Source organism: Cuculus canorus, chromosome 2 (assembly GCF_017976375.1).
Source record: "Cuculus canorus isolate bCucCan1 chromosome 2, bCucCan1.pri, whole genome shotgun sequence".
Lineage (NCBI taxonomy): Eukaryota > Metazoa > Chordata > Aves > Cuculiformes > Cuculidae > Cuculus > Cuculus canorus.
This window is the reverse complement of record NC_071402.1, coordinates 15,650,268-15,678,190: the sequence shown is the minus strand read 5'-3', so window position 1 is coordinate 15,678,190 and position 27,923 is coordinate 15,650,268. Positions and strand designations below refer to the sequence as shown.

The following is a 27,923-nucleotide window of genomic DNA, read 5'->3' as shown; positions in this document are numbered from 1 at the left end:
AATGACTTATAAAGACTACAACCAGATTCTTTGCCACATAGCAACTACTATTGTCCATGTCCTGTGGAAATATCTGGAAATTATATTAGAGGAAGAAAAGAAAAGGTGGAGGAGGAAGCTGCATGTGAAAATATTCTTTCCCTGATCCATATCTGAATGTTCGCCGCCAACAGGCTCTCAAGTCTGCACTTGAACTGTGCATCAAAAGAAGCAGCCAATGTGTATTCTCTTTTCAAACTCATTCCAAACTGATGCATAACAGACGTGTACTAGCCAAGGTCATTTCAAAGGTGTTTACTTTGACTGCAAACTAAATTCATCTCTCTTCGCTCAGAGATAGTCATATTTGTAAACCAAACAATTGTAAGGCAAAGGTCTGACTTGAAGCTGCTGCTCATGGTGGAGCTGGGAGCATGGAACAGCTGTGTAACAGTGATATTTCCCTGGAGATGCTGAGCGTGACTATATGATGAAGGCCAAGTTCAGATATGAGGCCTTGGGAAATGTCTCTGAGGCGAGCTATTAATGCCTCCAAGGGCAATAATAGAGCCTCTTTGAGGGCTGCCCTGCCTGCCTAAGGGTGGCACTCATTTTCTGGCCTGGCTTCATGTCACTGCCCACGAGCAGACCCATCAATGGCCCCTTCCTAGAATAGAGCCCTGACCCAGCCTGTTGCCAAGGCAAATGAGATCTGAAGCATCCTGAAGTCAGCCTTGAATGTGGTCTTTCTTAAGCTGGCTCTGAGAAACCCTTCAGCTTTGGCAGCCCCTGAGAGCAGACAGCTTCAGATCTAGCAGTTCCTACCTAGACCATCTCAGTTCCTTAGGAGGTGCAGACTTGTCCCATGCTTCTGACACACCATTTGCAAAAAACTGTCTCACAATCCATGGCTGCTATTAAGTGGTCAGAGGGTGTGCACCATGCCCCCACAGGCTGGAAGGACTCAGGTGTATGAAAATGAGAGTGCAGACTGGCATAGGCACCTGACTAGACTGGAGATCAACTTGTGCCAGTACTGATGTGTATTATGAAACTAATCTGGAGTAAACACAGCAGTGCTGTTTTATCTGAACCTGTCTTGGTTCTGTGTATTTACTTTATTTTATTTTGTCCTGGTGTGCCATATAGTATGAATTTTACATTGTCCAATCCTGTTGAATTTTTGACATGCATTTACAGTGTTACCAGGAGAGTGTGCACGGCTGCTTCAGCAGGCAAACATTTTTCCAAACTGCTTGAACTTTCATCTCCTGGTTCTGCGATGATAGTGATAATGAATTAAAAAAAGAGTAGCACACCCTGTGTAAATAAGGACAGTCATCTTTAAATCATTGCATATGTCCCACATTATGACCTTTTTATGTTCTGCAACATGAAAACAAAAGAGCATCTAACTTACCTTAATGCTGCTAATGGAAGACAAAATGAGTTCTTTGCCGTTAACTAACAGGTTCTTGACATTTCTGGCCAAATTCAGTACAGGATTTCATTTCCACTGTGGGACTGCAGCTGCTAGCATTTGCCTGTGTCTAATCAAGCAAGAAGTTAACCTTGAATACCAAACACAAAATCTATAAACTAAAAGCTAGAACTAACTTGATTCCCTGAAGGTCACAGAATTTAAATAGAATGGAGCAAACTGATCTGAAAATAAAACATTCTGCATTATTCCAGGCATATAGCCATATGTCTTTGATACAGGGTTTTCAAAGTGCTTATTAACCCTTTACAGAAAATAGTTTTAAGTAGCAAAAGCTTTGAGTCAAATCTGGCTGTGCTTATTCAGGTTTTAATCAAGCCAGTCCAGCACCCTGGGGCAAGGATGTCATTGGACCTGTGTAGCAGGGAAGAAGAAAAACGAGAGTCTTTCCTCCTCCTTGCATGAGCATAGAGGTTAATGTAATCCAATTCCGTGTGCTCCAGTAAATGGCAAAGAGAAGGCAGAAAAGAGCCAGTTTTGCAGCGTGGGGGAGGCAAGAGTAGATTCCCCTTGTCTGAAGGGAATGTGGCAGCCCAGCTCATTGTGTAGATGGAGTATCATGCTCGCTAGGTTTGCTCCATGCCTATGGAAAGAGCTCACCTCTTCTCCTTCCTACTGTACCCACAATGGTACTTGCAGCTTCAGTCCATAATCCCATGTACAGCAGTGGGAATTGTAATGGAGAAAAGACTGCCAACTCAGGTCTTCTGAGACTCACAGGGTAAGATTCAAAGGATATATTTAGCTGTGCTGTCATTTCTTTTTCCAGAACCTCATTTACAGACCAAATATTTACTGTTCTTTTGTAAAAAAATTGAGGGCATTTGAGATCCTGCACTCTGGTTTGCAAGAACTTATGCTGTTACCAGCATATATCCTTTAATTACAGAGCAGTTAACACTCAGCCACTGATAACACATTACAGGGTCCAGGTTCAGCTGTAGACAATGACATCTGTGTCTAAATTTAGGTGTCTCAGCTCCCATTTTGGTCAATGGAGCTCTGGGTCTTAGTCTCAGTGCTGGAACATCAGGGACTAGGGGTGTTTGATGGAGCATCTGAGACATCTGGATGGGTCTGATGGATGTGACCCAAAACCTACTTACCCTGAAGAGGCAGCTGGGGTTTCTGTGGGCTTCTGAAATGGCATTGAACGCTGCAGAGGGACTCCTCTGCCTTTCTCGCAGGCAGTGCCAGAGGCTTCAGAGAAAAGCGCAGTTTTGTTAGGCAGCTGCTTCAATCTTCCACCTTTGCCGTGCTGAGTGGGAGAGAGGAATTTCTCTCTTAACCTACTTAGCAATCAGTTTAACACCTTCAAATATAATGTTTTGTGGCCCATTGCATTTCCTCCTTGGAGGCGTAACTGCTGGCCTTACTTTTATTCTCAGCTAGAGTATCTCATCTTTCACTGAAGCTTCCTGCACTACTTGTTGCAATTTAATCTCCCAGGCAGCTTTGTGCTAAAAACTTAATCCATGGGATTTATTATAATGTTGTTATCATGGGGGAAATATGAAACCTGAGTCCAAGTTAATTAGAAGCATGACTGTTAGGATCTTGGACACTGGTAAGGCATTGTATCCACATGTGAAGTCAATGGACAACAGTTACAAATGAGACCAGGTCTTACAGACTGACCTGATGCTTCCCATTCAGCATGGACTTCTGTTTCTAGTCTTCAATACTAGCCTCTCTACCTCGGAGCATAACTGTGCGTAGAGCTAATGGAAATATTCCACTGGAATTTTCCACTTTTAAATTAGTTTCTTTTTTTATGCCTGAGGATGTTTTGGACTCTTTTGTTGTTTGTTTTCAGAAGAAGTTGCTTTTAACAAAAGCATGATTTTATTTATTTAGACTGTTTTCTTCTGCTCCCTATTCCACTCCTTATTGGAATCCACCTCTGTACAGTTCTTTCTGTATGTAAAATTTCTTAGATAATTGCTTTAATTTTTATTCCCATAGAAAGAAATAATCTTATGACAATCTGGAGCAGAACATTGTCTTTTCTGATGACCTTGAATTTCTAATGGGTGACAGTGGAAGAAGCTAAAGAACAATTTATCTCACCACTTGCATCAATTGATACTTTAGACATCCGAAGACTCTGTCTATCTGTGCTAACTCCCTTATAGGCACAAGATCCACCACACCGTTGTCTCATCTCCAGCCAGTGGTTACTCACCCAGTTTGGCCCTTTTCAGAATAAAATCAAAATCTGTCAGACAAAATGGGCCATAGGAGAATGAGACGTAATTTTCTGGTCGTGCCTGAGACAATCGTTTCACTTGAAGACTCAGTAATTTGGATGGGCATTTCTTTGAGTGACATCCTTTCACAAAGTATGCTGGGAACTGGAAACATGCTGGTTAATTGTGGGTTCATTGTCTCAGGGAGTTTATTCCTGGCAGAAGGAGGGACCATCAGGAAACCCAATGGTGAACAGTTATGGCATAAGCTGCCGAGGGGATAATTTATCTTATTATTAATTGGGAATCATCTATGTCTGCAGCAGGGAGCTTGTGTGTTACCTGCAATTTTTTTTTCCCCACCCTTTAGTATTATCCTTATAATATATAATCATCCTTTTAATACTGATAAACTCTTGACATCAATAGTTTGTAAAAATGAGTTTCACAGCTTAATTAGACATTGTGAAAGACAAGGCATTCCTTGTTACTATTTTTCTTTTAGCTAAGAGTGTTCCTTGCTGGCCTGAGTGTATGTGAGCATTAGAAAAGAATCTCTTGAGCAACCATTTCTCAAAATTTATGCCTACACTTGTTACTTGCTATTTTCCAAATTCCACCTCTGTGTTCATTAGAAAGTGTTCAGACACTGTAGTATTGCACTGAGACAAAGTACCGCCTCCTCATGTAGCATCACTGCATCTGCTAATGGCTTTGAAACTATATCTTCAGCTAACCTCAACTGATGTGTTAATTGCTCAGACCCTGACTCCCTCAAATCTAGTTAAATCTATTCTTCCTTTAACCTTCCCACAACTATTCTAACATTTATTAAGAATTTTAAAAAGAGATTAGAGTAAAGATAAGAGGTTAAAGCAAAACCAAAGGATAACATTGACAAATTGGGTTGTCAGTGACACTTTCTATCCTTACCATCCGAGTTCCCCATGGTTTGTGGCACAGACAAATTTTAATTGAGTGACAGATTGTTATTTCAGTACTGAAAAATCCTTTCCCAATTTGGGAGAGAAAATGCTCTGGTAATTCTTATTAAAAACAGTCTACAAATCATCAAGGCCAGAGGCCTTTTTTGATTGCATTTTTAGAATAGCCATCTGGACTTCCTCTGGAGATTTGAGCTTGAGCATGCTGTTGATTTTTTATAGTTGCTTTGCAGAAACACACCCTGTCCAGAAAATCCAAGACCTCAGGTGCAGGTAAGATAATGAATTACATGCAGTGATGTGTTTTCAGGGGTCTCTTAGGAGCCCTTTGTTCAAATCCTGCCACCAGCCCAGAGGCAGGAGGAATAGTGTTCCTCCTCTGCTGAGGTCCACCAGATTCCTGATACATCAGCCCTGCCAGAGTTGACTTCTCCCTCCTATAAATAATCTGAAGGAAAAATTGTTTTCCTCTGTAATTACCTGCTCTACTTAGAGTGGACCTAGAAATTATCATGCTCAAATATAATTTTTTTTAATTTTGTGATGTCTGTTCTTGACCAGTATCAGCATCACAGTGCTTGTAGAGCAGAAGCGTGCAGAAGTCATATAGTGACACTAATCATGTTAGCATCTGAAGCATTCTACCATCCCAGTGATTCTGCATTTGGAATAGAGAGAAAATAAGTATTTTGCAGGGGAGATAATTAGCCAAAAGGTGGCCTTTTTTGTCATTACTAGACTGATCCTAAGGACCATTCATATCAAGGAAAAGATTCCTATTGGGTCTAGAAGGCTTGGACCAGGTATCTGTAGGCCCTCTGAAAGGCAGAAGGTATGTCCATATCGTGGGGTAATGCACACCATGTCACCCTCATCACAGCAGTTGCGTGTGCATTTTAACCCATCACACATGCAAAGCAGTTGGAATTAAGTTAACCTCACTGCAGAGGGTGAAACTTGCTGCAAACTGAAAGCCCATGTGCTGACGGTAGGTGTGTATACGAGATATTATTTTGGCAACAGTGACTTTGTGCAAGCCCAGGAAGATCTTTGGAAACCTCTAATGTCTTCCTGAACTGTGGAGTCTCAAGATGATTAAGAGGCACATACATATTCAAAAGACAAAGTGTCACCACAGTAGGCAATGTCTCACCATTTTGATCCTCTGCATCAAGGAAGCTGAAATTTTAAGCCTGTATTATTTTTTAATTTTAGATTTTCAAGCTATGGTATCAAAGCCAGTTTGAAACCACTGATTCGCTCCTGTATTTCCTTTTTTTTTCCCTCCCTTGTATTTCCAAGAGGTGTTTTAGTTCTCCAGTCTTTCTCTTTCTGCTGTTGTCAGCTGTCTCCTCAGGAGTCTTCTGTCCTTTAAGTTCTGACAGGCTGAATTCTGGCTTTGGTTACCCAGGGATTAGTATTGCTAGCTAGACCGCCTCCATTGTGACCAATGACCTGGAAGAAGGGTTGTGCACACAGACCATGAAGCTTTACGATGGTACAAAGGTGGCTGCAGGATTGTCAACACAAATGAGGAAATAACTATGCCCAGAAGGTACTGAATGGAGTACCAATCAAAGGGAGAGCAGAAGCACAAGCAGGAAATTGAGCAAGAACAAAAATCATAGGTTAAAACTTGAGGTAAGTAAACAGAATGGAAAGATCAGGAGATTTAGATGCAGTTTGGCAAGGAAAGCCCCATTCTGAGGGTGGAATTCAGAAACCCAAGAGACTTACTTGGACACTGGACACTTGGGCTGGGAAGAGACCAGCAGCCCAGAATAGGACTGACAGCATTGGACAGAGGAGGAAGGAGGTGGAGAGACCACAAACTGGGCCAACAGGAACAACAGCAAGAACACCATGTCCAACACCACGCTTCCTCTGTGGAATTAAACACCTCCCTTCTGCCCTGGGACAGAATGCTGGCATCCGTGGCTAGAACTGCTGCCTGCACGTCGGCACTTGTGGGTCCTCAGCATGGATGTTGGAACACGCTGTTGGTTAACAAAACAACTGTCCAAGCCAACCTGAAACCAAATATTTCATTTTCATTTTTTCTTCATAGAAAAACAATTCTATTTTTTAAGAAAGCTGGTGTTTTCACCATAAAATACTTCTATTTGCCAAGAAAATATTTGATACTAGATCATTCCCTGGTAGGGCCTAAGTTGTTAAAACAAACTCCTACCTGCCAGGTTATAGATTTGTTAGGTCACTATTACAAATCGATAGATATATCCCAAATTTCATAACACTAACGGCACATTTGATCTCTTAATTGCATGAGTCTTTACAGGAAAATGTTTCAAATCATCTACAGGTCACAGTTATTGTTCAGGTCTGTAGGTGAATGTAGTGCCACACAGCTTTGGAGAGCTCTGTACATATTGTTGTTCACCATGTTCTGTAGGCCTTATTTGCTGCTTGTTTTAAACAGTGCTTTCCCATGCTTGGTTGGTGCGTCACACTCTATACATACTGATTTAAAGCTATGTCATATCAAATGAAGGACAAATAATTTGTTCAAAATCATATTTAATCAAACAACAGAAATTAGTTGTAGGTTGGCTCTTTGGGATAGGTAATATTACCACTGACTTTTTTTCCTTCACTATGGACGTTAAAAGGAATTCTATTTTTAAAGAATTTCCTCCAAACTGATGCATTCATTATTGATTTTCTTTCTAGAGTTGTTTAAACATCAATATTTTTCTAACCAACCACTTCATGAAAATGCAGTTTACCAGAAGTTATTTTTATCTTACTATTCTTAAGTAATTTATTTTATACTTCCATAGTATGGAAAGGTAAAGAGTTCAGGGAGAAAGAAAAGGCAAATATCTATGTTCTTGAATGTCTTAACCTTTAAGATTTGAATTAGTTAAGATGTCTTTTACTTCTCTCTTTCGTTTTCGCTTCTCTATTGATATGAACAACACAGACTCAGATTCACTGCAGGCTATTCTGAAATGAAGAACAAATAATGAATGTTTGATCAAGAGAAGACAATGTCCAAAATTAATTCTACAACAGACAAATGTTAACAAAGGTATTTCTAAAGTGGTTGGTTCCTGCCTTTCCACTGGCTTCAGACTATCCTTTTGCATAAATGTTTTGCTATGTGTTCTTCTGCATAGCAAAGGCATTATTTCTGATGAGCTTTTTCCTCTGTAGTCTGCAGTCACATATTGACATTTAGGCTCACAAGTACTAATTAGCACAACTGATTTTCCTCTGGGAGTTAATATAATTGATAGCAGCAAAAAAAAAGTGCTGCTGCATCTCAGCGTTGCAGTCGTTCTATCAGAGAGCTCTCTTAGTAAACCTTCTAATTATGGACAAGCTGTCAGGTGGCTTAATGCTTCCAAGCAGTCAAAAATGCAGAGCACTCAGCATCAGGATGGCTCCTTCCTCCTGAATCAGTCTCTCACCCTGGTAGGAGGAACCATCCAAAGCTGGCCCATCTCTGACAGCTCCAGGCATGGTCCACAACAGCTTGTGGGCAGTTTTATCAAAACTGGTCTTACAAGAAGGTGTAAGAGAGTCTTCTTGTACTTAACACCTAAGTCAGGATGCACTCAACAGGAGCTAAAAATGTATTGCTGCCTCTACCCTCACCTACGGCCACAGCCTTGGGCTGACTGGAGCAAAGCTGACAAAACTGCCAAGCAGCTGGATTAATGTAACAAGAAATTCTATTCATAAAAAAAAAAAAAAATTGATCTAGTTCACTCCAAGGAGAAAGTCTAGGTTAATTCACCCTCCTTATCACTTAGATAATTCCTTCTCTATAAGATTTCAGAATAACATATTTTGAAAGAGAAGAATAACCTTTTGGCATCAATCTTTTAAAATCTATTTGCAAAGTTTCCTACTGTCATATTCCTAGAGGCACAGATCCACAGGAGGCAGGGGTATGACTGAAAGAACTCAGAGCGTAGGCAAGAAACAGTCATTTTAACCACATTACTGAAGTTGGAAAGATGCAAACTGGGAACAAACAGTTGTTTAGTAACACTGCTCATACCCTGCCAGCCCTTGCCCATTATTGTATTAGCTGTCCCAATAATTGCTAAATACTTAGTTCTAAAAGAAAAAAAAAGAAAAAGAAAAAAAGAAAAAAAGAAAAAGAAAAAGAAAAAGAAAAAGAAAAAGAAAAAGAAAAAGAAAAAGAAAAAGAAAAAGAAAAAGAAAAAGAAAAGAAAAAGAAAAGAAAAAAAGGCAAGCTTTTACATGTCAGTTTTAATTTCTATTACTGGCAAGAAATGTCCTGCCAAGGTGAGAACCAGAGTGTATCCTTTGCCCCAAGCTCTGAGTTTCACCTCTGCTGCCTTATTTTATTTACAAGTGATTTGTAACACACTTTTATCTCAAAGTACAGTGGAAGTACGTATACAGGGGATCTGATGAAAAGCAAGTTCATTAGAGATGATCTGAAACCACCATTCATATATTTTCCAAAAGGTTCTTGGAGGGCACATTAATAAAAAAGGAGGATTGAAAGTGGAGGTTTGGGTACTTGTCTTCTGTACGGAGAAGGATCTGTAGGGTAAGGTCTCAGAAGTGAGCAGTTAAGTGGTTTTAAGGTAGCAGTTAATCATTGTTAAGAGTCTTTAAAAATCTCAGTGGGATATTTTAGCACTCATCTACATATTTTTTTGGTGCAGCTTTAATTAATCTCATCTGAAATCAACCTAGTTAAAAGAGTGCGATTCCCAGGAGTGTGCACCATTTTTCCAATAAATTGAATCACCTCTGCTGGTATAAAGCAGTTTTACATACTCCTCTTGGAAATAGTTAAACTTTGTCACAAATACTCAGTGTGTAAATAACTGGCAAAAATTGGCTTGAAGAGCAGAAGCAGCCTCCTTGGATAGCATAGATTTGAAAAGGAAGATCTCTGGCCACAAAACAGAGATTGTCTCTGCCTCAATAACAAGAGTCATTGGCAGACCTAACAAAAAAATGGCCAAAGAGACAGATGTAAGCAATTCACTTCTCTGGAACTCTGGAAATGTGGATGTTATTCAAATATTCTTTTTTGCCTTTTTTCCAATACATTTTCTCTCTATTTTAAATAACTCTTGTCTATTTGGTTATTTCACATTGGTGGTTCCAGAAATAATAGAGTCCTGGCGATCTGCTAAAGGAAGAGCTTTTGAGACCATAACCCTAACTCAGGATTCAGACAAACAGGTGACTTCTCATGGGTTAAGAAATTGAATGAATTCCCAGTAGTTTGAAAGTACACATGCAAAATGATGTGCAGGTCTTCTGTTGAGGTTTAAGTTGAAATGCTTCATCTCGTGTTTGCTGTGGGCTAAGGGCATGCATGCAGCTAGTCATCAAAACTCATCATGCCATAAATTGATAGACCGCTGCTGTGTCTCAGCCCTCAACCTCTGACAATGAGGAGAGAAAATATGCTCACGTCTACCTGAAATGTACACATATTGACTTCACATATTACCACCGCAAATCTCATAAAGTAGCTGTCATTGGGAATTACCATCAAACAGGGTCTTTCTTGTGGTAAAAAGTAATGTTTATAGGGCAACAAAGATCATTACTTAAGCCACGCCTTTCCAAAAGAATTGACTTTTATTAAAACCGAGTGAAAGCAGTATATCAAGAAGAAGAAATGTAGGCAATGGTTGCAGAAAGAATGGCAAGAGTGCTGGAAAGCAGAAAAAGAGAGAAATGTAAGCTTTAGGTGTGAATCCTCAAGAAAAGGGCCAATATGATCATAGATGTATCTAGATATGTCAAAACAGGAGTCACAGATCTTGGCATTTTCCTCTGCTCATAGCCTTCCTGATAGGACTGAGACTGGACTTTACTTGTATGGATCAACTCTTCACATTTCAGAGTGGATGTTGAAAAACTAGAGAAGATGTTGGAAAGAATAAAAATTGCCAGAGCCCTAGAGATATTCCTTACAGTGACAACAGGCTTGGACAATTTAATGAATGAAATAAAAGACTGAGAAAATATGTGAATGAGTTTCTACAAGCCAGTAAAAAAAAGGGGGAAAAAAATACTGAACTGTAGATATAGCCAGTCAAATGCAAATTAGAGACCAGTAATAAAAATTTATCAGGGAGCTTAATTAATCATTAGAACAAATTGCCAAGGATGCTTCACCTCTTGATCCTTCTTGAAGGGCTTCCTCTTCTCAGTATGAATATAATGGTGAAATCCATCAGAAAATTATCTGAATCTTTTTCCCTTGAAACTTTATGAATGTGTGGTGGAGAAAAAATGAAAATGTGAACCAAAGGCAAGCATTTACAGCAAAGCAAGTCATACCAGGCCACTGATACTGCAGTGGTGGTATTGTTTCTCCAGCATTTTTCCAGTGTGAACAAACAGCTGAGATTATCTCACACTACTCTGTGCCCTCCAATGATCCTGTCTCACCTCGACCAGTCATTTGGGTCCGAGATACTGATTGCTGTAGGAGGGAATATTTATGCCACAGAAAGACAGCTTTGTGGGGCTAGCAGGAGACTGCAAGCTCTCAGTCAAGGTCCAGAGATTGTTGAATGGCTGTCTTGGGAAGATGAATCCCCTCGCTACTTCTGGAGAGGAGCTTTTTGGAAAAACTCATCTTCCTGCCAAAGATGATAATTCCAACAGAGAGCATGGGATACTTTCTGCAGGGAGAGGCAAACTGCACTGCCCACTACAGATGTCTCGCCTGTCATGCTGCAATGGTGGGTGATGGCATGTGCATGTCACGAGGTGGCAGTGGGCACTGATGGGTGCTTGCAGGTGGTAGTGGGTAGTGGTGGCGGGTGGTGGCAGGTGATGGTGAGTGATAGCGAGCACTCATCGCGGGGTGCTGGTGGGCAGTGGTGAGTGCTGGCAGATGGTGGCAGTCAGCGGTGGGCGGTGTTGGGCACTGGAGGGTGGTGACAGGTGGTGGCAGTTGATGGTGAGCACTCACTGTGGCATGATGGAAGGTGGTGGCAGGAGCCAGCAGGAGGTAGTGGGCAGTGGTAGACACTCATTGCGGGGTGATGGCAGGTGCTTGCAGGTGCTGGTGGGAGGAGGTGAGTGCTGGCAGGCACTGGCCAGTGGTGACCAGCACTCATCATGGGGTGCTGACAGGTGGTGGAGGTCACTGGCAAGAGGTGGCAGGCGATGGCTGGTGAGAGTGGGCACCCATCGCAGGGTGCTGGCTGGCATGGTGGGAGGTGGTGGGTGCTGGCCAGCGGTGGTGGTCACTCACTGTGGGGTGCCGGCAAGCGGTGGCAGGCAGTGGGAAGTGATGGCAAGCATTCATCACAGAGTGCTGGCAGGTGGCTGTAGGTGCTGGTGGGCTCTGGCTGGCGGTGGCAGGCACTCATCACGGGGTAATGGCAGGTGGTGGCAGGCACTGGTGGGAGGTGGTGGGAACTGGCGTGTTCTGGCAGGCACTCATCGCATTGTACTGGCAGGTACTGGGGATCAGCGGCGGGCACTTATTGCAGGGTGGTGGTGGGCGGTGGGAGATAGCAGGGGGTAGGGGACACTCATTGGGGACGATGGCAGGAGATGGGGGCTCTCTTTGGGGGCGATGGCGGGGAGTGGAAGGCTCTCATTGGGGGTGGTGGCAGAAGGTGGGGAGCTCTGCCCGTGATGCAGGCAATGCCGGGCGCTCTCGGCCCGGCAGGGGGCGCTCACACTGCGCCGCGGTTCGCGCACAGCATCCCCGTGGCGTCCTCACAGTATCCCCACACCGCGGGTCCCGCACAGCATCCGCATCCCTCCAGCACCGCATCCCCATGCCGCTCAGCATCTCCGTCCTGGCCGGGCAGGCTTGGGGTCGGCTGCCCTAAGGGAAGCCCCTCCGTCTCGGGTGAAACCGCGAGTTTCTCCCTTCTCTTTTACAATCTTCTTGCTGGGAAAGTGGATCAAACCTTCCCAAACACCCACCTGTCTGCACAGAGCAGCCCCGCAGCGGCAGAGAGAAGGTGGAAGAGCAGCGCTGAGGATGGTGGAGAGTGTCAGGCTTTGAAATCAAGCTGATCAGGTCACTTCTATCCCATACCCAAAACCTCCCCCACTGCAATTAAAGCTATCTTTGAGTTTTATTTCACCCCCGCCAATGTCTCCTGAGTGTCAAAGAAAAAGATAGGGTCTTCAGAAAATATTCATCTTTCCCATGCACACCATGGTGAAGCATTTCCTCATTTCTGTGGTGCAAAGAACGTGAAGGGAAAGGGAAATGGTGGTCTTTAAGTTGTACGGTCTACCCTGCGCACAGAATTGGGTGCATATGGTGATGCCAATTACTAGGGTAACCTTTTGGGTAGCATCCTCAACTCTTGCATACTTTCCTATCTGCTCTCCCTCTCCTTGCCAGCTGGATGTCATCTTTCTGGAGGCCCAGAGCAAGGCTGATTAGTTTCACTGAAACTCTGCCCTGCTTTTTCCTATCCTGACCTCAGGCCTCTGTGAGCGTCTGCAAATCTCCCTCATCATCCTCTGATCAAGCCTCATTTTCCTTAAAAGATCTTATTTTTCCAAATATTTATGAAAAGCTTGACAATACACAGACTGATGGTACCTTGAGATGATTTGCCAGTCACAATGAATAGCATATTCATAATGTTTTCTTGCACTTGTCATTTTTACGGATCCATCTATTTTCTGTTGTGTCAAATTTGGTTTGTAAGTGCTTTGGGACAACAGTATTGGAGACATATCCCTACTCCATGTTTGTACACATTTAGTACAGTGTAGTTGTGGTCACTGAGCAGCATCTTTGGGGCTACAGTAATAAACATGTTTGTTATCAATACTATACTACCCAATGCTACAAGTTTGTCCAATGCTTTTAATTATAAATCTCTATTCTGGTTGTTTATAACTTTGTGAATTTTTATGCTGGGTGTCTGCCTCTGCTTAGATTTTTTTCAGAAAGTTTCAGTATAAATGGTTATGCTATTTCCCAGAAAAAAAGATTAGGAAAAAAGACATTGTTTTGCCAATGGTAATGAATTGGTTGCAAGAATTCATTTTTGGAAATCCTTGATGCCTTCACTTGAAGGTTGGCAGGCTGGAGGCATGCTGGTGCTAGACACATAAGCATTTGCCCATATTTGACTGAATTTTAAACCCTATTCATTAGTAATGTGATGGAGTTTGGCAGATAAATTACTCAAAATTCCTGTCTTGAGCATGTGCTACCTTTTGCATGCCAACTGCACTATCTCCACAGAATGGCCTGAGCCTTCTGCACCCTTACCAATCCAGAATTTCTCTGCAGAAGCTTTTAAAAGTAGCAGCAAGCTGGCACATGACTTGTGCCTCCTGCCCCCACAAGCTCCCTGATCAACAGATAGTAATAAACCATCTAACTCGAATCTAGGCAAGAAAAGATCAAGATCTTGGATATGTGGCCAGAGAGGATCAAGAAGCTGAGCTGGAAAAGCATGGGACATGGTGGGTTTTGTCAAAAAGAAAATAAAAGGAGAAACTGGTTAGACAAGGGACCATGGCCTAAAATCAGTAAGGAGGAACAGAGGCAGTATGAAAGTCTGTGAGACTGGCAAGATCTGAACAGAACAAAGGCAGGGAGGAAGAAACTCGTGCTGGCTAGTTGAAAAGCCACAAGAAAGGATGAGTGTAAGGACATAGGTCACCTTTAGACACTGTTGGGATGAGGAGGTAGTGACAAAAGAGGGCAGACTAGATGAGAATCCAGTCTGGATGAAGAGAGATAGAGGAGGGAGAGATGACTGGGCAGCCTAAGGAGAGAGATGGGAATTAGTGAGAACCAACTGAAACAAAGGAAATATTGAAATGAAAACCCCAAGTGAGAAAGATGATGGGAAGCAGGCTCACTAGATACAGAACTGATTTGGAGAGGCTGGGCTTGGAGCCAGGATCACGTACATGGAAGCAAAGAAGAACAAAGAAATTGGTGACAAAAAGCAGAAACAGAGGAGACTGAGGGTGGGAACAGAAAGTTTAGTGTTACACTGAATAATGCAGATAGATAGGAAAGAGATGCTTTGCGATAAGAAAGAACTGGATGGAACAAAGCGAAAAGGTCATGAATGTGTCAAGGGAGACAAGAAAAATAAGAAAAGCAAGACTTGTAAATCCTCACGTGATCTGCGACCATCAAAACTTGAAATTATACTCAGTTCCTGAGACTTGCCCTTTGTCTGCATCTATAAAATATCTGCGGAGTTTACTTTCAGATTGAGTCTCATGTTCCCTTAGAAATTTGACCCACTCAGAAGGTGACAGTGTGCTTTTACTTTCTCTGGGTAGAAATTCCAGCCCCGTCAGTGACCCCTCCGTGCTATTAATGAGATTCCACATAGAGGAATTGCTGAGAGGGTTTTTGTCGGCTTTTCTAAGAATCTTAAAAACTGCAAACACAACTCCTTTCATATAAAGAAAGCTATCTGCAGGACAGATTCTCAGATGTTAAGAATTTACAGATACGGACTCTAATCTTAACGTAATGTCCGCATAGCTGCATGCAGAATGACTCTATTTGGAATTCATTTTCTTACTTTCATTTCCAACACTGTCAGCTCGCTACAGCTATGTACATACAGCTCATAAGGACCTTTATGTAGATTATTGGTAATTAAAAAGTGGATAGGCATGGTAGAATACTTACTTAGCATTAGTTTATACTGTTCGCTATAGAACAGAGTAGGGTGTGGCATAGTGCCTGTGTTTAGAAGTTCACATAGAAGTACTGTGTCTTTCTGTAAGAGCCAGGAAATCTTAGGAAAGTACCTGTGATAATGATTTGCATCTTCTTTGGGGAGAGGAGATTAACAGGGATCTATAGTCTACGATCAGTTTGTTATTCCCTATTAATTTATAATCCTTTGATTCTGGCTTATCTTTTGTATGAAGACACTGGAAAGATTAGGAAGGAACATTGACTTTGGTGCATCCAATTCACTGATGACTGTCAGCTTCTATATCATTGCCATTTCTGATACAGATGATGAATGATGGACAACTTTCATGAGCTTAAGCCTTGGCTGAGATTTCACCGCTCATGCCAGACGGGATGAATTAGGAAGGAAAGGCAGCCAGAAGAGCTGGCAGAATTTATAGCAGCACTCCTACTTGAGAAAGCGTGACTGACACGTGTAGGTTGGCATAATACAGCATTCAGCACATTCCAGTTGTGTACCTGGACTCTCCAGGAGCAACTCTGGCCAAGAGCAATTTTTATGTTCATGTGAAAGCAACTATGATCTTTTCTGCCAGATGCAAACTTGTCACATTCAGCAACATTTTGACCATCCAAAATGAGGTTGCTGTAACACTCCTGGAATCATAAATAAGCTGAAGGTTATAAAGAATACTAGCACCTGTTGAAAGGAGCTATATATTAATAGCTTATGAACTAACTTCTGAACCAGAGTGTAGCTCCACCCTTAACTGTGTTTATATTCTGCATTTTTCTTACTTTTGCTTTTTACATCTTCCATTTACAGACTTTTCTCTTGACTGTCCCAAAGACTGCATAATCCTTAGTGAGGGACCAGGACATACACATGGCTCTTTTTGCTTCTTGGATTCATGAACATCAGCCCTTTTTATATTCTGAGATGTTTCTTTCATGCCTCACAGACACCTCTATTCAACTGTTGTTTGTGGACTACAGTTCCCAAAAGAGGCATTTCAAGACAGAAGAAAGGAAGCTGTAGCCCAGGCCTTGCTTCTTGCAATGATATCATTGTCTTCATTGCAGCATAGGAAGGAATATTTCTGGTTTCTCACTGGATATGAAGGCAAAACTCATAGCCTCACCTTGCTCTGACTGATGTTCCTGAAAGATCTGAGTATTCTTGTCTTAAAAGAAGCAGAAATTATCTATGTTGTAGGGAGATAAGTTTTGTGAGCAACTGTGTGATAGAAGGGAAATATAAGAAGTCTATAATCATGCTGTGGAAAAGTGGTGGAGACGTGAGCTAAGTGTGTCAAGTGTTATACGGAAACATGAACTGCAAAATCAGCATGCTCGGCAAAAACTGGGCCTGCTTTTGGTCCCCATTTGGGGACCAGGTTGGACAGCTAACAGAGCTTCAACAAGACTGCCCAGTTCTTCTTCTTCTAGCGTTCACAAGAGCTCCACAGCGTGGATGCAGGAGATGCCGCCAATACATGGGCTCCATGTCACAGGCAGAAAATTGGAGCTGTAAATGTGCTGCTCAGGGGGCACAAAGGCACTGGAGGTGGTAGAGTCAGCAGCTGCCAGGCAGCACTGCCAGCACCTGACTGCTCCCTACATGCACCCACATGCTGCTCAGCAGCTCCCAGGACCAGAGATCAGCAGTATTTGGTGACACCTGGAAGAGGCAGCAGCTCCTCATCCCATGTCTCTGGCTGCTGCATCTCCAGCAGTGAGACTGGCTGTGCATCTGAGGTCAGAGTCTATTTTCGAATGCACCCCACTGACAAACTCATTACTTTGGTCTCAGAGCAAAAGCCTTTCAGGAGAACTTGCCTAAAATAAGAGAAGTAATTGCACTCAAAGTACTTTGCCACATATAATACATGAAAAATTAAAATTTCAAAATATTGGTGGTGGTAGAAGAAGTTATGACCAGAATGGTGACAGGAGATGTAGCTGGAGATGTGACCTGCTTGAGATGTAACAATTGCTTGGATCCCAGCCACCACAGATTATATGGCAGCAGTCCCATCCTCACCAACACTTTTTTGTCATTCCACCAGAGGATGGTGGTTGTTTTCTTCACGTGTGGACTTCATAATAACGATCTGTCTTTTTCCTCAGAAAGACTAATTACTGGCCTGAGATTTTTCTGTAAATTCTTAGGGACACGTTGAAAGTCCCATATGTTTACTGAGAGAGCATGGGATGTCCTAGTGGTTACAACACAGGACAGAGTAGGATCTTTAAGGCGACAAGTGGGCATGGGACAAATGGGTATGGGATAGCAAGCACCAGCAGCATCTGGACAGTTTTAGTAATTCAAAAATTAAAACAAAGGCTACAAAGTGGTTTAGGTGATGAAAACTAGGCTGTCAGCAAACTCTTTTTAACTGTATTTCACTGACAATGTCATCAGACCACAGGAAAACAGAGGATTTAAAAATCAAGACTTAGAAGCAGAAGACAAAGAAGACAACAGAAGGCTCAGATTTTCATCATACAAGACAATATTGATGCTTCATGGATACTGAGGTAACTCTGTCCATGAAAAATACAGCAGGGCAGGGGCTTTTATTTTTTTTATGGGAGGGTACAGACCTCTTCGTTATGCAACTCAGACCTAGGAAGTGGTATTGAGTTGGTTTTGGCTTCTTTGACACGGTTTTGGATAAGATTTTGGTATGTGGACTTAAATGGAGCTCAGATTGCAAGCTTCAAGAGTTCATCATTTTTAGTGGTCCAAAAATTAAATTCTGTGGGACAACTGATGTTTGAAGAAATGCCACAAATAAAAGTGAAATAGGGAACATGAAGTAGCTATTGGAAAATGTGGTTCACTTTATAGTATGATTGAATAATACAGCAAACACTTATGAGCCCGCAACTAAGCCTGGAAGTGTGGGACACGGTTTTGATAGAAATAATATGCAGCCAGCTGTTTCAGAAATAAGTGAAGTGCTGCAGTCGGTGAGGTCCTGAAATGTGTGTGCTGCCAGTTTTTAAATGCACTGGTCAAACTTGAATTTGTATTCGTTTTGACTCAAGCCCTTGAAATAAATTTGGATCAGATATTTAAAATCCAATTACACGATCTGCCATCTTTCAAATGCTAAAATAAGCCCTCCAAAAGGAAATAAGGTCTCTTTACTGTTTTCAAGTGGGTATTAGTGCTGGGAACAGCTGGAGAACACTGTCATCTTGGTATCCCCTTGGTTAACACAATGGTTTTACTTCACTTTTGACTCCCACTAAAGCAATAGCATATTGGAAAAAAAACCCACAGGAAATTGTTTTTCCCCATTAAAAATATACATGTTGTTAATTAAAACCCAAATGTGTTGCCAACGCACCCACATGCTTTTTAGTTTGTGTTGTATTTACCAAGTGAAAAATTCTCAACTATTTGAAATTGAAAAAACAAACTCTGATTTTTATCTTTTCTTTTTTTGCTAATGGAACTCAAAAAAACCCAAAAGTCTGGAGCAAATTTTCCCCAGTAAGCCTATTGTCCCCTAGCTCAACATAGAACAAAATTCATCCTGCACTATACATTGCTGTTTCTTTGGGACACGCTCTTGCACACTTTGATAATACTGGAAATAGAAAAAATACAGAAAATGAAAGGCAAGTCTTTCATCCCTTTCCTTTCTTCCTTAATTTTTTTTTTTTCTGGATTTGCTTTCAAGGGAATTCAGTGATGGTCCTCAGGAGCTTTTGAGAATGGCTATGAAAAGGACAGTAGGGAATGCACATTAAAACCAGTCAAATATACAACTGAAGGGCAACTTGCAGTGCACATCCAGCGCACTCTGGTGGCTTGGTGGGGAGCCCTTGAAGAGCTCTGGAGTGTGAGACCATAAGCTATTCTGCTTGTAGAATATTATTATTCAGTGTACTTGGAAGCATTTTGTTGGTGTATGAGCATTCATCTCACATCTCATCTGAAAATCTAGTATGAAAAATAATTTTCCTTGTGATGAAAAATACTGATAACTTATTCAGTGCATGAATTGTAGAGATTTCAATCACACTAAGAGTTGTAGTGATATTATATTGCAGTAGATTGATTGCTTCAGCCCTCCGTTAATTCTGTACTGTGTGGAACAAAAGATTTTCCAAAATTTTTAATTGTTATTTTCCTTTTACTTGGTCTCAGCAGGAGCATCATCTCATAGCAGCAGTTTGCCAGCTCTCGCCGTCCTCTCTATAATACCATTGATGGAAGTCTGGAAAAATTTGAGGTATCTGTAGGTTTATGTAATTGTTTCAGATTTGGACTAGTTTGGTCTCAGTTCTGCTGCTGTTTGCTTTCCCCACTTGATTTCATGGTGCTCTTTGTGGATGCAGACTGAGAACATCTTGCTTGGTCGAGGCCCTACCCCACCCTCTAGGTAAATACTGGTCTCACCCCAAGGTCTGCTATGATTTATTCGGCCAGAGTGAGATTTTCCCACTTTCTTTGGACTAACAGTCTGAAATGGCTTTTTTTTCATGTGTCCACTTGCACCAACAAATTCATCCCTAATTCCTGCATGCTGCCTGCTCCAGCCTGGTCCATGTCCACCAGCCATACTCCATGTCTGGGCTGTAAGATTTCCTTTCTTTTCTGGCATTTCTAAACAGGTTCTTTCTCAGCTGCAACAAATCCACTTACTGTGTCCCAGGCTTGAAGAGTCCAATGGACCCAGCTTCCTTTTGGCTGCCAGGCTCACTGCTGGAGTTTTTCCTTCTTTCCTCTTTCTTTTTTGCCACTATTTCCTGTGGGGCTTTTAAGTCTCTTACTATTCACCTGGGGTCTTAGAAGTCAAACAAGAGACCATCTTTAGTATTGTATACCTAAAACATCATCATACCCTTTATTCACCTTGTTCTGGGTACTGTTAGCTGTAGTGTGGAGACAAAACACCTTTCCTGGTATTTCTAAGGGTTGAAATAAATAATGAAAACAAGGTTGGAAAGGTGGTCATCCCCTCCCAGACTTTTCACTCTGAAATGATTAATTGTTTCTTGTATTTATTCCATAAGATACCTGTGCAGAGATTTTCTGCAGCCTTCTCCCAGCACCTCACAATTCAATGCTTGAGGCATGTCACTTAATATCTGGGCCATCCACATCACTATCCCAGATGCCCCAACACTGCTTTTGTACCATCTCCAACCATACACCAGCTGCCCTGAAGAAATGATTCTGCAACAAACTCAGTGTTAGTCCCACTGAAGCCAAATGACTCCAGAACTACACTTATTTGATAGTTTTGTACATGCATAAGGATCACCCTCACAACAGCTTTTCTCTCTATGTCTTTTAATTCTGAATGGATGTGCAACAACAACACAGCAGCAGTGCTGGCAGTCTGTAATCCCAGCCAGCCCCCTTTATGTTACCACTTCCTTCCACATTTTTGTCATAGTTGGATGCAAGCACAAAGAACGGGTTGTCTCATCATTTGACCTTCCACATATCCTGTGACAGCAATTTCATTTGACCCACATCTAAACATACGGGTTGGCATCTAGCTAATTTTATGCAAAATACGAAAATTCCTCAAAGTAATGTTACTTTCTTTGGATTTGAGCCAATAAAGTCTTTCCCTCTGTTTGCCATGCTCATCTTCATTGCTCAGATAATTTTCTTGCTGTTTCCAGCATGGGCAAAGGAAAGAAGAACAAAAGGAAGAGGATTTGATCAAAATGTACAGTAATATAATGCAAGCAATAATTCTTCAAGGATATTGATCCACTTCAAGAAACATTTACAGAACAAGAGTTGGAACTCACTAGCTGACTGCACTTATGTTTTGGGGTGTGGTTTAACCTCTCATGGACTGTAATCTTTTAAGAAGGGTGAAGGAGTTTTCTGCAGTGATGTGACCTGGCTTATCTGCCCAGATGCTGTTGAGAGTGAACGTGCCTCATTTTAAAGGTAGGGCTTAAGTGGTCATGGATTTAAAAACCTCACAGCTTTGATGAAGCTTGCTGCATAGAAATACCTACAACACATGTAAGTATTTCAGGCCTTCATATTTTTTAACTTACTTTTCTTCAAATACAATAGCACAAGCAATTCCCATGTTCCCAAACTTATTTTAACATCGATACAATTTTTTAACCAGATAAAAGTGAAGGCTCCTTTTGATCACTAAGAATAATAAAAAATATTGGCACATGTTTAAAATCCCAGGAGCTTTCAAGTACCATTAAATCATACCTTTAATAAACTTGTGATTTCTCCCAGCTGACTTCATTATCTGAGGACTGCCTTACCTGAGTGACTAAGTAGAAACATGAACGAAATCAGAGGTTTTGCACGTCTGACACACCTACTTCTGAAATTCTTGGGACTTGCCACAAATGTGAACATCCATGATGTTATCACATCATCACCGAGGCATTTCACTGCATCCGTTTCACAAAAGGGCACTGACACAGAGAAAGTTGAAGTGACTTGTCTGGTAAAAGGGACATTTTTGTGGAGGAGGTGGAAGAAGTACTGTTAATTCCACTGTCAGTAAAGCAGTTAATCAAATTGTTTATCTTAAAGCTATTGCTAACTTCAAAGAGACTACTTTTATCCTTGCAAGTTAGTAAAACTTGCAAGACAGCAGGATCAAAAATCCACAGTATAAATCCCTTAGGAGAGCTTCCTATAGCATTGTTGCCTTGCACTTTCTTGGTCTCTCAGAAACAGTAGCTGAGCCCTGGCCAAAGACTCCTGACTTCGGCTGTATGTGAGACCTCACCCTCTCCACAGAGATCAGGAACTCTATGGAAGTGAGCAGCCAGGGATCTATCAGGAATGCTGTGTGTCATAAACACGGCCAGCACTCCCATCAGGGCTCATAGCCCTCATTCTAGGTACTGAAACAAAATATTTCTTCATCATTTCTGAATTTTAGAGCAAACACAGAACAAGCGCATGGTCTCTCCAAACCTCAGACAATTTACTTTGGCTACCAATACACCCACAGAAAGAGTTTTGCCATTTATATATTTATCCTTTCCTTACTTAGTATTGATTCTAAATAAAGAAGAAACCATGCTTGACGGGAAACCTATGAGTAAGGATATATGAATTAAAGAGTTTGTTTTATCTACCCACTTTCCTTTTACTGCAGCCAAAGAAAAAGTTTTCTTCTTTGTAGTAAAAGTAATGGTACTCTGCATATAATCGCTGTGACACAGATAAAGTAGAAGCCTCTTTTTCATATATCGAGTACTGAAAAACTATTAACTTATTATTCCTATTCCATTATTCATATTTCATTAATCTTATCAAATCTTCCCAACAAGGAGCATGTACTGACAAGCGTTCATAAATTTCACTTATCTTATTTGCCTGTCACTGCGATCTGTCATTTTATACATCTAATATATTCAGTTTAAATTTGTCAGCTTTTATGTCTGCAGCGGAAACAAAAGGAGATCCCTCTGTGACAGCAAGTGTCATGGAGGAAATTCCTCTGACTAGACAACACTCATGTTCCTAAATTTCTAATAACTTTAGTTTACACCTTTGTGCTTCTATCAGTGGTAAAATGCAGCCATTTTTCCTCAATGGATAAGTTTAAAACAATATTTTTGTTATGTCTGTGGAGAACTATAATAACCTTGAACCAGCACTCCAGATGCAGGTTGCACTATATAATTAGGTACTCTAGATAAACAGTACTGTAGAAGTTAGAACTGAATGAACTTTTAATGAATGGAAAGAAAGAGAATAATGATCTAGTGGTAAGAATACACTTCAGGCGATGGTCATGTAAGAGTGTTTTCGTGGTGATACTTTTACCCATTTGTTTAAGCAAATAAGAAAACGTGCTTGGAAAAAGTATTAGGACCTTTTTCTCTAATGCCTGCTCACTCCTAGTTTTCGAATTTCAACATGGTACGTATTGCTGCAAGATGGAAAATAAATGCAGTTCAGCACTTGTATGCGCCCAGTTTTCATCTTTCCCAGAAATTGCGTAATTTAGTTTCACTGATGTAATTTCAATGTTTGTCACTATTTCAGTTTATAGAAATGGCCATCAGGCATACGTGAGACCTGATGATAGATATTGCTGATGGTAAGAAAAGTAAAAATATTGCACAGAGAGAACAAAACACCACAGGAAGGTGCTAGTAGGCAGAACTGGCTGTGGTTTTTATTCATGCCAAGTTCTCTATTCTCCATCTAGGGGTATGAAATACAAGTGGCTGCTTCTGTGCCACTGTAGCTTTAAGGTTCATGTGATAAACTTACTCTTCTGAGCAACAAGGATGAATATAATGTAAGATTTCTCCATGTAATTAAAAAGGGTTAGAACTATTGCTGTGGCTTTGTTAGTCACATGGGCCCACTTACTCTGAGGCCAAAATCTCCACTGATGTCAGTCCTGCTTTCCAGAGGTTCTGGAAAAGGCCTTGTGGTTAAACAATGCTCTGAGAGAGATCTGTGCTACACAGATTAATAGTCCTTCTGTGTTTCTGGACCAAATAAATAAAGAGGTAATTTTTACTCCTTGATGTTCGTCTATAAAGTTGAAGCTCCGTTTGAAAAGTGATTGATTATTTCCTTCTATGCCAAAATAAAGCTGCCTTAATGGCAGTTCCAAACTGGCTCGTTGTGTTGATAATAAGGCTTCACTGGTGGTAATGGAGGGCATCTATTTCTTACCTGTGCTCATACTCTGCATACCATTTCCTTACTCATGCCTGCATTTTAGTTCTGGGAAAGTGGCCCATGCCTAAATTGGATGTGAAGGAAATGGGTGCCTGCAACTGAAATAAGACTCTAAAAGGAGAAAAACCTAGAAGTTTTTTTTTTTAAAAAAAAAATTAACAAAAAGGGCAATACTTCTGGATTAGACATTGCCAGAAGTATTCTCACTAAACTTGACCAGCAAGTGTAGGAGGATTTATGAAGTGAAAATGAAACTTCCAGTGTAACTTCTGTGAACTGTCAGAGGGGAGCTGGTCCGTGGCATAAATCTAGGAGTCTCACATGCTCACTTCAGTTTTGGTGGATATTTAAAGACGGACGTATAGGCCAGTACACTCCAGTGTGTACTACAACATGTACTACTACAACCAAGAAACGGAATGGCCTATAAACTACCTCTACTCCTCAAGTTAATGGAATCAAAAGGATATATTTTTGGCTGAGTGTCATTTCAAGACCTGTTTTCTGGAAGATCAGTGAAGCTAGAAGCACAGCACACAGCTGGGAGCAACAACGTGCCTATCACAAAAACTGGAGTAACTTTCCCAGCCAATATCATATAGATACACGCAAAAGCAGATATAGAAATGACTTGCAGCAATCGCCAAAACTATGCTGGTGTGTTCTTCTGCTTGTACATCAGTTAGACTGGATGATCTAATGTTTCCCAGGTGCCCCACAGCCCGAGTGCTATCTTTCTTTTTATTTATCTCTTTTTTTTCCTTTTTTTCCTGGTCAGGTTGCTTGGAAATGGATCCCTGAACCTTGTTGTATACGACCCTTGCTTGATGGCTTTCTGAAATAACTTCTATTTTCTCCTTTGGAGAAGTAATTGTCATCCATCAGGGCCAAAGTTTGCTTGAAATCCTACCACACCACTGCCAGGAGAAACAGCAAAAAATATCATAGGTTTGGAGTCTCTTTTTCAGAGTCTCGCTGTACTGACAGGAGCTTTTAATGTTCATTCCACCCTTAACCCCGTGCCTCTCCGAGTCATAATTCCCTTCAAAGGAGGTGATAAAAAGAGAAGCATAGCAATTGCCTTTAGATCAAAGAAATAAGTTGAGAATCTTTATTTCTCCTGTGGGAGATCCTTCATTCTCAAGATAGACTCATTGGTCAAAATAAACTATAGTAGCATTTAAATACTCTTCTGTAGTAATTACATTTCACTTTCTGCAGTTTTGTAATTAGTTGTTATTTCTTATGCAGTGGCTGCAAATCTCTACATATTCATAACTTGGGGCTGAGGTCGTGAGACAGGATGTTCCTCTGTGTGGAGAGGAATCACAAGTGCATCTGTCTTGCTAAATCATAGGTTTGGTGAGCAGGGAGCACCAATTTCTTATTGACTGAAATAGTACGACCTGAAGTTGAGTTGCCGGAAAGGTGATGTGGAAAATGTAATTTACATTAGCCTTCAAAAAAAGCCCATCACAATTATTTAGTAGACATTCCAAATATCCACACTGCAAATGGCTGGAGTGTAAGTAACCAAAGTGCAAGAAACAAAATCCTGGCAAAACTTGGAAGTGGTTACATAAGGGGAAGTCTGTTCCTTAGCACAAAAAATAAATGAATGGCAGAGTAAGGACAGGTATCCTTTCTGGGACCAGGGGTATCTTAGGCTCTGGCAATCTGCATGAGGAAACAGGCAGGAAGCTAATTAAAGTCTGCTGATGACTAAGCTGTTTACAGTAACAAGAAATACGGAGGCTTGTGCAATGCTAGATGGATTTATACACATTGGACATGATTAACTTGTAAATGTATTGATGTCAATGTGCGTTAAAGAGAAACACCTTCTCCAGTACATACATATAGGACACGTAAACTGCCACAAATTTTTACAGCAAAGCTCAAGGACATTGTGACATCCTTCCTGATGATCCGAAGAGGAGGCCTGTGCCTTTACAGCTGCAGATCCACAACCAAGAATACCATAAGCACACCTGGGTCTCTTGCTCAAAAGTACATCCTCAGCCGCAGAGCTGGAAGGAATGCCGGGTGGGGCAAAGGGATCCCCTGTGCTGCTGTGCACTGCGGCACTCAGGCTCACCCACGGCATCCCTGAAGTGGCACCAAAAGCAGAATCATTGTGGCAAACAGAGAAACCCAAAGAGCCACAGTGTTTGCCTGCAACTTCACTGCACAAGTTGTGATGCCACAGTAAGGTCAAGCAAACTGGACATTCTTTTGGCTGCCTGCCCAGTCACTCAGGTAGAGACCCATCACCTCGACCTCAGACTTCAATACCACATTTAGCTGGTGTAAACGGGAAATGGCCTTTGACAGTGAGGTGGCATTGAAGAAGGAGGCTATATATAGGTGTGTACTCAGAAATGGTGTGTACGTTTGGAGGGCAAGTTCAAGGAACTGGGATAAAAGTTTCCATCAAGCCAGAAGGAAATGGGGAAGCCTGCAAACCAGTCTGAGTCAGGCCTTCAGGGAAGCCTCGGGGATGCAGCCCATCTGGACGGTCACCTCAATTTTCTTTCTCCTTTGTTGTTGTCAGAAGAAGGTTTTTCTCCACAAGAGATGGCCCTGAAACAGATGGCTCTTCTCGAGTTTTTGCAGGGCTGCCTCTGCTGGTGGGGACCCCAGGGCAGCTGCAGATTTCTGCTGCCCACAGCATTCTCCAACAAGTCCTGCTACTAGTGCCACTCCTTTTCCCATAGTCCTTTGACTACCAACACTTTTGGTATGATTACCCATCTGTTTTCCACTGCTCAATGATCTATTTCACAGGAGTTTCCATTTTGCAGGTTTCCATTTTGCATTGTATCACTTGATCTGGAGTTTCACTCAACTGGCAATGCAGCCTGTGAAAAGCACTTATTAAAAGAAACCTTCACTAACTCCTTCCCTGCAGTTCTCACAAAAAAATAGCAGAATTTGAAATATAAACCCTTGTTTAGGCTTCGTAATATAATGCTTATTCAGTGGTAAAGCATCAAGAATATCTGAAATCACTGAAGAAGCTAAGGAAAACAGCCAGGACTTGTTTTCCTTCATAGATACCAATACATTTTCATTTACTTCTTTCTATTAACTGGGTTTCCTTGACTGTGTCCTCAGTGATCTGAATTGTAATTATGTAGCAGTTAACCTGTTCCCCATGCCTAACATAACCCATAATTAGTTGTCTCGTGTCCACAGTTTATGACTCAACTCTGTGTGGCTTTTCTATATCAAAGGCTTGGTTACCAGATTTTTTTTTTCTTTACCACAGTGCTTGTGCCTGCGCTGGCAAAGGGCAACAAGACTTGAGCACATCTGTTTTGTTTGAGGACAAAACCACCAGAAAAACAGACAGTTTTATGAAGATCTTACTTGGGTGTTTTCCAAATACTGCACAATTGTGTAGGAGAAACTGTTTTCTTGAGGAACGACTCGTATATTTATATATTCAAGTCATTACTTGGACATCGAAGTAAAACCTTCTCAAGCCAAATACTACTTGTGTGTCTTATCTGGAGACAAGGGAGGCAGGAATGCTCGTCTTGGGACAGGGATTAGCTATTCTTCTCCATTGACAGGGAAGAATTTTATATAATGAATCCATAAACCTCTATATAAATTATGGTTTATTATCTCTGAGAGTTCCTCATGTGGACGGATAAGATCATTTTGAGAAAATAGATTACTTTGATAAACAGATAACTTTGTAGAATAAGAATGAGCATTTTAATAAATGTTTAGGCAAGTTTTCCATTTCATTAATTGTGCAGTAACAAATGGGTAGAAGAGGTGGGCGTAAGGCAAACAGGCACTTAGAGTAATATGAGAATACAGCCAACTACTATTCATGAATGTTTAGATGAGACCAATTAAAAGAAGTGATGTAAATGTTAGCTACATGGCTTGTGTATGAAGCTAAGCTTTCTGACCACCCTCGACACTGTGACCAGCTCAGCTACTGTGTCTAAGAGGTGGCTGCAGGAGAAGAGCGGTGTCA

General features: G+C 41.4%; 1 long non-coding RNA gene across 1 annotated transcript in view; it reads left to right on the top strand.

The window, feature by feature from the left end:
* Positions 1-22,567, top strand: part of LOC128851529 (uncharacterized) — a 33,034-nt gene extending 10,467 nt beyond the window's left edge. The window contains exons 2-4 of the long non-coding RNA XR_008448897.1: positions 17,681-17,796; positions 19,421-19,505; positions 20,911-22,567. This is a non-coding gene — a long non-coding RNA (uncharacterized LOC128851529). The remainder of the gene's footprint in view (positions 1-17,680; positions 17,797-19,420; positions 19,506-20,910) is intronic.
* Positions 22,568-27,923: the final 5,356 nt, after the last annotated feature.